A 10,677-nucleotide genomic window follows, 5' to 3' on the forward strand; every position below is an offset into this window, starting at 1 on the left:
TATAAATTTGAAATGATCCATACCAGCAATGCCCAACCGTTGGTTCGGTGGACCGGCACCAATCTGCATTAAAAATTAGCTGGTCCCAAAGAGATTTTTGCTAATTCAAGCTAAGAAGTTTCTCTTCCTCGAAAAATGAAGAAAAAAAAAACACTACTCCTGCAGGACATCTTTTACTTCAATTCTGTGATAAATTTTTGAAGTTTTCTATGATTTTTCAACGATGTTAATTACTTTGAATAATTATATTACAATACTCTTATTCTTGGCATTGAAAAAGTTTTTGTAAGTTCCTTACATTAATTAAAGGTTTATTGATATATTTCATATCTCGTTTTTCATGATTATTTTGTAAAAAAAAAAAAGGAGGGGACCTCTTCAGTTTGCTAATTTTTTTCTCAAGTATTTAATGGTCTTTAATTCAAGTTTTTTTTACAAAGAAAACCCCATTGGCCCCATCAAAAAAAAATCACAAAACCATTCGCTACTGCAAGCTTTTTTTTTTTTTTTTTTTGACAAAAAAAAAAAAAGAGGAACAAAAAAACAGAAGAAAAAAAATCACAGGGCCCCGAATTTGCTACTGCCGGTCCGTGAATCAAAAACACATTGAGGAACACTGATCTTTATAACGTCAAAATCTTTATAAAACAAAACCTCTGGTCTCAAAGATGAGTGTGGTAGTGCCTTTTTATTGTTTACATTAACTTTACAGATTATAGTTGTATAATCAAAAATCTTATTAGGCCCCCTGGCAGCTCGTACGGAGCTGGTATAAAACAATTGGTACAGATGTGATATACCCCCCCCCCCTTGGCGAGGATAGAATTTTTAGCTCATTTCGAAAATCGCCAACGTTGGCGATAAAACTTTTTCCGGTAGCCTTAGTAACCCTGCAGAATATACCTGGAAAGTACAGATGTGAACTAATTCTTTTCGCACGTGTGTCCGTGGAGGTAGGTGCACATATGTTCCGCTCTTAGGGGGATTTTACGACGTGGTGTTGTTTCGTGCAATATACCTTACAGGAATGCTTATTTTGTGTTAGTTTAAATTCAGTAGTTGTGTTTTGAAGTAAAAACATTAGAAAATGCCAGTTTCTTCAAACTTGAAGGTTAATTAAAAGTTAACTCCAACGTGGTGTGTATCTGTAACGTGCCATTGTCATATGATGTATTGTTTTAGACTGAGTGTGAATATTTATACCATATAAAAAGGTAAGTTCTTTATTTTAGAATTAAAAAAAAACCTCTCACTTCCAAAATTCTTTGTTTTTACAAATCCTTGAGGGGTTCTTGTAGTATACATAACTGTGATCATACTCCGACTGTAATGTATATTAACAGTCGGAGGGATAACTGGCGAGCCAGAGGTCTCATAGTACTTTCGTAATGAGACCGAGGCAGGGCCGGCGAGCCGAGGTCTCATTACGAAAGTACTATGAGACCGCGGGCTCGTATCCCGGAGAAATGATGAAAAAAAAATTAATGCATTAATTTCGACTTGTAATTAATACAATAATTTATTTCATTGTATTTTAATATGTTTACAAAAAAACCCGGCCCTGTACATTTTTGAAGCATATATTCGTGATGTTTTTTGTTGTGCTTTTATGTTGTTTTTATATATATTGTGTTCTGAAGTGCTTTGATCATGTTTTCTTATCTGATTTTTTCCTGTTGGCGCTAAAAAAGCATCGCTAAGAACGATGTATGACATATGTCGTCATACATCGTTTTCTTGGCGACGCTTTCTTGGCGCCAACAGGAAAAAGTCGCCAAGGGTGGGGTATATCACATCACTTCCAAACAATTTCATTTCTTTTTTATAGAATACAATAGTTGTCAACACTACATGATTAAATAATAGGCATGGGCCTTGCCAGGATTTCCTTTAGGGAGGAGCAAACATAGACACAACAAGATAGTACCTATTATTGACCCACTCCAGTGCTGAACCTCAGAAATGATTTGGAATTAAAGCTCCCGCCCCCCCCCCCATACACAAAAAAAGAAAGATAAAATTTTACACTATTTGTGGTCAGATGCGGCTAGGGAAAGTGCAGTGACGCGGCTCCCTTCAAAAAAATTTTTAAATTGAGGTCCTAAAAAAGCAATTTAAAATTATCTTTGATGACATTAGGAATGAGTGTCGAGATGGAATTCTCTCTTCTAGGGAGGGGAACTTGCCCCTTTCTGGCTACGCCCATGATAAGAAATATATTTTTGTTTAAATAAACTTCCCAACAAAAGTTTGATTGCGAGGGCATTTTTAAAAATGTGTGGGGATTTCTTAAATTAAGTCTATACGCAACACAGTAAAAAATTGGACTAAATTGTTTATTTTGTGATGACGAACATATTGAGAACTCAAAAAGTATGTACCAACATGCCCGAATCCCCCTACAATTTTTAGTCATACACATTAACATGTTTAAGAAAAAGATTTGGTTTCAAAGTAAACACCTGATCCTTTTTACCTCCCTTCCCACCATTATTACTTGGTTTTATTATCTTAATTAAAAGTTGAATTGTTGAAAGTAATTTTAACATGTGTTCTGATTCACCCCATTCTGCCAGGTGAATTGGAACACTGCTAAAACATTTAAAATACAAACTGTTCAACAGGTTTTGTTTTCGTTTCAAAATGTGAGAACACAACGATCGAAATTTCTAGCCAAAAAAACTACTTTAAAAATTTTTTTTTTAATATTCAAATTTTAGAAGTGTTCTGACTCACCCCATTTTATGGAACTTTATGCTTTACAAAAGAAACCTATATTGAGTGATTTATTTTTCAATTTTTAGTTTGGTACGTATATTTTCTTCTTAATACTGAAATTTACATTGTTCATCATGATGCCATTTTGAATACATGGTGCTCTAAAAATCAGAGATAAATATTTTTCAAATATAAATTTTAAAAATGAATGCAATTCAGATCTGAAATACATATATTGCTTTTAATCATGCCTTAGATTGATCTGTTTTTAAGAACGACCGTAAGTTTTGTGAAGTGATCCGTAAGAAGTCCAAATATACCGTAACACAGAGGAACATTAGTTGTTTGTCAAAGAAATGGTTTGAAAATTACCTTCATACTTCCTACATGCTTATGGAGATGGAGATGCAAAGTAGAAATTAATTTTCGGAAATATCACTTTACTTTTTTCAACTGGTGAAAAAGATTTGAGGGCAGAGCTCGTAGTTCCAAAAGACATGGGAATGGATGCTCAAAAAAAGCTGATCAAACTGAAAATGTTTACATCATTCTCAGTAGGGTACCTCCATTGTGTTCTTCATTTACTATGGAAGGTTGAAACATGAACAGAAAGGGTTAAACTTTGAATCAGAAAATAAATAGGAAGTAATGAAATCAGTTTATTTTAAAATCATTATTCCTTTTAACGGCAAAAATAAATATTAAAACATGTGGATCGAAACACAAAGTCCTTTTTAAACTGCTTATAGCCTGCTACTCCAAAATCAGCGTCAAACAAAATAACGCAAGGATCAAAACGAACAACCTTCAATTTTTAATCATTCTCGATCTCAAGTTTGCATGTTAAGAATGTAAGCTTACATTAACTTAAATTATGATGCGTGATGCTCACCTGCATTGTTAACTTCATGTCCGTTTCAAAAGATGATCGATCAGTAGATATCATCAAGATAAAGCCAATCAAGAAAGATAAGTAGTTCAAGAGAGCGGATGCGACAGTTAAATCATAATTCCTTAACAAATCTATTCATAATACCAAACTTAACAAGGGAAACCTAAAATCCGTTATAATGCAAGTTCATGCTCGCTCGCCCGACGCACCGTTAACTTAAACTTTACATTAGACATACTGGAGTTAGAAAATGACGAGAGTTACGGAAATAAAACTCTTCTCTCCATCACAATGCCTACGGAGGTCGTGGGAGATTCCCGCAGTAATGAATAGAGATCACTAGAATCCCGCAGGTGCGCTAAGTAAAAGGTGAGAATCTGCGCATTTATTTATTTTCGTAGCCGGTTTTTTCGACCTCGGTTAAAAATTTGATCAATTTTTTTCAACTTTCAAAAACGCGTCATTTCAAAATTTTCCATAGAGCTGTCAAAGGCTATACGTATTCTTAAAAAACAACAAAACCACCTCCACATATTTATAAATATATTGATTTTTACAAAGCCAGGAGAGGGGGACCATTTCCCTCTCCTAACTTGAACCGAGACCCACGTGATAACAGGCCAGACAACTCCCCTCCCCCCCCCCCGCTTCGTTACGCCACCAGTCGTCGATCTATGAACTTGGCGCGAAACTTTGAAAGCAGTGCAGTTTACCAGTAACCAGTAGTGTTGCTTGCTCTGGTTGATATAGATGAAATTGGAAATAAGTAACTACGGATGCACATTTTTGAATACAATTCTGTTGGATTTATCTCTTCCTTTCCACGTACCGGAACGTAGAGGCAATTAATATATATATATATATATATATATATATATATATATATATATATAATATAAGTTTTAAGTGTCTGCTGAGTGAAAGAGAGTCAGCGATTTCCGCTTCCGAACAAACTGCATGTGAAGAAAAAAGCTGGGCGCCTCATGGAATAAATTTTAAAGTTCGGAGGTAAGTACTTTTCTCAGATAAACAAATTTACATTTTATGCAGTTAAGATTACTTAAGTGTTCCTCCATTACACAAACAATTGTCAGTTTCCTTTCCGATATCTTTGTCTGTAATTTGTAATTTCAGTATACTGCTTTAATATTTGAAACAGTTAACTTGCAACTTTTTATTTCTTTATTTTTTCAACTTTGTACACGCATTTATTCGAAATGGATTTTCCAAGCTGACAATATACATATGTCAAAATTTTCTGCAAATATACTTGTTGCTATCAGAAGCAACGTAACTTGGTGTTGATATTCAGTTAATATGTAAACAAGTTTATTGAAACAGGCTTTTAACTGAACTAATCTTATATTTTCGGTTTCGATTAAATTGTTTCATACGCCAGCATGTGTTATTTTGATCAAAAAACATTCCTTGATGGGCTTCCGTAGTTCTGAGATAGAAGATTAGATTTGAACGCCGGAGGTCATGGGTTCGATACTCAAACATTTCCCCCCAACTACGTCCGTGCAATGTTATTCAAACAAGCTGGTTCTGTGCGTAAATTTAAAAAAATATATATGTTTTTTTTTTTCACTGTTGTCTTTAAGTTTTATGATATTTATGCATACATTGTGGTTAAGTCAACGGTATTCATAATTTCTGGGCTTGCGAAAGATTAATTTTGAGCAGTGGATACACAACGTGTTTTTGCCAAATGCTCTATGCTTGTTTGTTTATGCTTAAAAAGGGCAAAATGTCTTGAACTACATATTTTTTGAACTCCTTTAAGCTTTCAGGAACTCTGAAACTGTAACATAAATTGAATTAAGGGGCTGTCTATAAAGTATGTAGCAAACTTTTGAACAAATTTCCCCCCGCCCCTCCTCCTTGTTACATGTAACGCTGTTCAACATGAGCATATTGTTATAAACAACGCGTGATGTCACACTTCTTGTTATCCCCTCCCTTCCCCCTGTCACAAAACTGTCACATTGATTTCCTAAAAGAGCATACTCAGCGAAATGTTGATCTAAATTTAACATATATGAAGTTTTAAGTATTAAAGAAAGTTGCTAAAATGGTCATTCTATGAAATTTTTTTTTGAAAAAGGTTACTTTGTCATCAATTAATACTTTTTAAAATAATTTTTCAAAAGCCTAAAATGATGAACTATTAAAGCCCCCCCCCCCCACACACACAAGAATCATTAGCAGCAGAAAAAGCTAAAAATGGAAAAGTAGCCGAATTCCAAAAAAAAAAAAAGGCTGTTTAGATATTGAATACATTTTTTTGATGTACAACATACAGTATTTATGATGTATTATTCATTCTTTAATTAACGTTTTTCAAGTTGAATTCCTGTATAATTTTTCTAGAGTGCCCACCGAAGGGGGTGGGGGGGGGGGGGGGTCGGAATCATAGTCTCATAGTAATGATAGTTTTTCAGCGGCTATAGTTATAAATAACTGTGCCCTTGAAATTTTAAGGGAGATGGAGATGTTTTGGGTTTTTTTTTTTTTTTGAAGTTTTCATAATTGAAGTGGGTAGGGCACCGTCTACTTTGGGGGATGGCACCCAAGCATTCACGTCTTTTTAAAAGCATAAACTTTCTCAGCTAAGTTAACATTAATAATCTGGTATTATGTACTTTAATTTGATGTTATGTCTTTGAAACATATTGCAGTCATGTTTCCCGTTTACTTAAGTAAAAATGTTTATTTATTTTTTAAAATTTCATTTCTTATTCAAATACAATAGTAATATTATTTTTTGTTTTGATGCAATTGTAAAATGAAAGTTCATTTATTTATTTGAATACTTCTTAAGACTTAATGTTTCAATACATATAGTTAAAATGCGATTAGTTAAAAAAACGATTTCTAATGAAAAATAAAACTGTGTTTATTTGTCACTTTGTTTTAACATGATTGTAAAATAAAATCGTGTTTAGTTATTTGAATACTTTGTAAGACTTATAAATGTTTTTATGTAAAATACTATGAATTAATCTCAGTGTATTTTTTAATGTATGATTATCGGTTCCTTTTTATGTTTTCAAATGAAAAAGTAGAACTTGTAATGCTACTAAAATAATAGAAGACAATAATAAATAAACCAAATAGTTTTATTTAACCGAAATATTAATCGAAGTGCTCACTTCCCAATATCATTGTGGATCGACAAACGATGACGTCATTTGCTAGTTGGATGGCCTTCCTATCTCGAAGGCCTCGCTTGAACTCACGAGTCAGCCAGGCAATATTTTTATAAGACGCCGTGGAGCTCTTAAAGAAGCACAGTTCGTACATTACAGCCGTCAATATATGTGTCGGAACATTTTTTTTCCCACAAATTTATATCTTAGTATGAAAAAAATCGTAAACAAAATTTAAACGGAGTATAATTTAGTAAAACGATTATATTTAAATGAAATCTACTAACAACTGGGTAAGTTGTATTGTAACCTTTGGAAGGGCTATTTTTTTAAACAATTAGGATCAATATTTTACACGCTGTTGCTGTTTTGTTTTCGCATTGAAAAATCAACTTCGCACCCCAAAAGCAGCATTTTATCTTGGCTCAATATAGTCTTGCGTACTTGGTTCAACTATGTAAGAACCACTACAAAATAAAAATTCATTAATTTTTTACTTGTATAAACCTTAGTTATTAATAAATAGTAGCAAGTTTGAGAAAGGTTAAGTGTATGTAAGAATACGATTAAAAAAAAATTGAAAATGACCATAAATTAGAATATTGCCGTATAAATTACAATAGTAACAGGAATGAATAATTTTTCATGTGTTCTTTTTTTTTCTGTGTTTATCTATTAAATTTAGAAAGTTTTAATCACTCTTGAGTAATTAGCTATTCCTCTTTTCTTTTTTTTTTTTTTCGTAGCTTGTATTTTGACATAAGTTTAATCTCTGGTAAAGTTATTGATGAAATAATGCATATTACTAGGCTGGCAAGGTGTTACAAGGCCTTAAATTTTATCTTAAAAAAAAAAAGAAAAAAGCAGATTAAATTAATTAAGATGAATTTGAAGCTTCCAGCTTCCGAAACTCTTTATTTATTTATTTTTTTTTTTTTTTGCATATTTTTGAAAAATTTTAAATAAAGTTTAATAAATGAAACAACTGCTTCACTATAAATTATTTGTCTTACATACTTTATTCTTCAAAATTTTCATTTATTTTGAAGATTGGAATAAGACAAATACGCTCCGAGCTTTAAGTGATGTTGACGTTGATATTGCGAAGACGGCTATCATCATGGTGAAATTCTTCGGTAGCTATTATTTGAGGAAGTGAGAAGCAAAGGGATGTAAGTGGACATCTTCAACTTTTGAATCAAACGCGTTTAAAGATTCTAGAATTCTAGGTAGGCTTTCGTTGAAATTTTTTTCTAAATCATGCGATATATCATCAACTATCAGGGCTACTAGTATCATCTCTTGCTCCAAGACAGAGAAGAGGTTCACCTACCATGTGTACTTTTAATTTTGCCACTAACATCCCTTTAACACTGCCTCATTTGAGAGGAAGTCTTCCTGGTTGTTCTCTGGAAAGCCAAATCCCTAACTGATCACAACATTCTGCTGTCAAAATGTACTAGAAATCTAAAATCATACAACATGTATCGAAGATTCTTCTTCCCTTGAATCCACTGAGGCTGCTGGGGTATGTATCTCCAATGGTATGGTGCTCTAATCACAGAAAAGTCCTTCTACGAGTTCCGTTACAGATCATTTATCAAAGTAGCTGCAAACATCAACATCAAGACTGATCTCTTAACTCTGCCGGTACACCTGTAGCTAGGAACTTAATGGTAAAAGTACCGGATTGGGGGTTTGGGAAAAGAGAAATGACCAACTCATGCCGAAACTCTCGGAATCGGATGTCGCTCCTGACGGAATCTTGAAGATGGTTTTGACCGATTGCTTTTCTACAAATCACCTTCCGGTCACTTGTAGAAAATCATCGTTTAACTACTCTGTCGCAAGCTTGCATTGCAAGGGCAGTTGCAACAACGGAATCAAAATATTTATCCAGGACGAAGGGGACGACGATGACATCAATACATTACCAGTTTCTTAGAACAACTTTTCCACTGCTGGTGACATGACCCTTCCGCCTCAGACTAAAACAAAGATGTCACCGTAAAGATGATATTTTCACTTTCTATTTACTGTCAGTCCATATTCCATATTCATACTTTCAAAATATGATTAGTAATACAAATACAAATACAAAAGTAACGACCAGAAACAGGCTCTGGGCCCAGCTAGACTGGTCCTAGTCAATTTACAATCCCCAGTGAAGATCAATGGCCCTCTTAAAACTATCCACTCCCTTGCTTATTACCACCTCTTCCGGTAAGCTGTTCCAAGGTTCCACTACCCAGCTAAAATAATAATTTTTCCTAATATCCATGTTAGCCTGAGATTTAAATAGCTTAAAACAATGACCCCTTGTCCTGTTTTCAGTGCTAAACTTCATCCCCGTAACATCTTTCATTTTAATAAATTTAAACAACTGAATCATGCCCCCTCGGTCTCTTCTTTGCTCAAGACTGTACATTTTTATCCTTCTAAGCCTGGAATCATAATCTAAGTGGGAAAGTTCATTTATTAGCCTTGTATCCCGCCTTTGAACCCTTTCCAATACATTAATGTCTTTCATAAGATAAGGAGACCAAAACTGAACAGCATACTCCAAATGGGGTCTTACCAAACTTATATATAAGGGCAGAAGAACTTCTTTAGATTTGTTTGAAATAGATCTTATAGATAAACCCAAGCATCTTATTGGCTTTGTTACTAGCAATGCTGCACTATTGGCTAAACTTTAAATCCTGACTTATTAAGACCCCCAGATCAGTAACTTTGTCTGCCTGACTAATGACTGAACCTTGCAAATAATAACTTGTACACTTATTTCCATGCCCTAAATGTAGCACTTGACATTTCCCAACATTAACAGCCATACCCCATTTATCAGCCCACTCCGTAATATGATCTGGATCCTCTTGCAGCTGATTCGCTTGTTCTTCATTATCTACAGTCCCCATAACTTTGACATCATCAGCAAAACAATTCATGTTCCCAGAAATATTTTTGTGAATATCGTTCGTAAAAACAATGAACAAAACAGGCCCTAACACTGATCCTTAAGGAATACCGCTTAAAACCTCACTCCAATTAGAATAATTTCCCCTTACAACTACCCTTTGTTTCCTTCCGGTCAGCCAGTTTTTTACCCAAATAAAAGTTTTCCCTCCTATTCCTATATCAACTAATTTGCTACGTAGAGCAACATGCGGTATCTTATCGAAGGTTTTTTGAAAATCAATGTTAACAACATCTACAGGCTTCTTATTGTCCAAAGCCATGGTTACTTTGTCATAGAAATGTAATAAATTAGTTGCACAAGATTTACCTTTCCTGAAACCGCATAGAAAATTAGGCAACAGATTATTAGTCTAAAAAATTTACTATCTTAATTTTTATCAATGTTTCAAAAATTTTGCAAACCACCGAAGTTAGACTCACAGGTCGATAATTTCCCACGCTCCCTTTAGACCCTTTCTTGAAGAGCGGTGTAATGTTAGCCAGCTTCCAGTCCTCTGGAACTGTCCCCGAGTTATAAGAAGCATTGAAAATATTTACAATTACATCTGCTAATTCCTCTGGACATTCAACTAAAATTTTTGGATAAATATTATCTAGTCCCGGAGCCTTAGTCGCTTTATTTTTTTTCAAATGAAGTAAAACGTCATCCGTGGAAAATACAAAGTCCTCAAGCTGTACTATAGCTTGTGTCTTGTTGGTGTCAACTGTTGAGATACAGTTATCGTTAAAAACACCCGAAAAAAGTTATTAAGAACATTAGCAATATCCTGAATTAAAATTCCGTGCTCATCAACCAGTGGCCCAATGTGTAAATTTTGAACTTTCCCTGAATTAGCGTATGCAAAAAAACCTCTTGGGATTCCTGTTTGTGTTATCTGCCAGTCTTTGCTCCAACTCTCTTTTCTGAATCCGTACCAAATACTTAAATTTACGCCT

General features: G+C 34.1%; 1 long non-coding RNA gene across 1 annotated transcript in view; it reads right to left on the minus strand.

Moving 5' to 3' along the window:
- The window catches only part of LOC129218671 (uncharacterized), a 53,035-nt gene extending 49,229 nt beyond the window's left edge, over window positions 1-3,806 (minus strand). Inside the window, exon 1 of the long non-coding RNA XR_008580360.1 lies at window positions 3,611-3,806. This is a non-coding gene — a long non-coding RNA (uncharacterized LOC129218671). The remainder of the gene's footprint in view (window positions 1-3,610) is intronic.
- Between the last annotated feature and the right edge of the window lie 6,871 nt (window positions 3,807-10,677).

This window comes from Uloborus diversus, chromosome 3, assembly GCF_026930045.1.
Source record: "Uloborus diversus isolate 005 chromosome 3, Udiv.v.3.1, whole genome shotgun sequence".
Classification (NCBI taxonomy): domain Eukaryota; kingdom Metazoa; phylum Arthropoda; class Arachnida; order Araneae; family Uloboridae; genus Uloborus; species Uloborus diversus.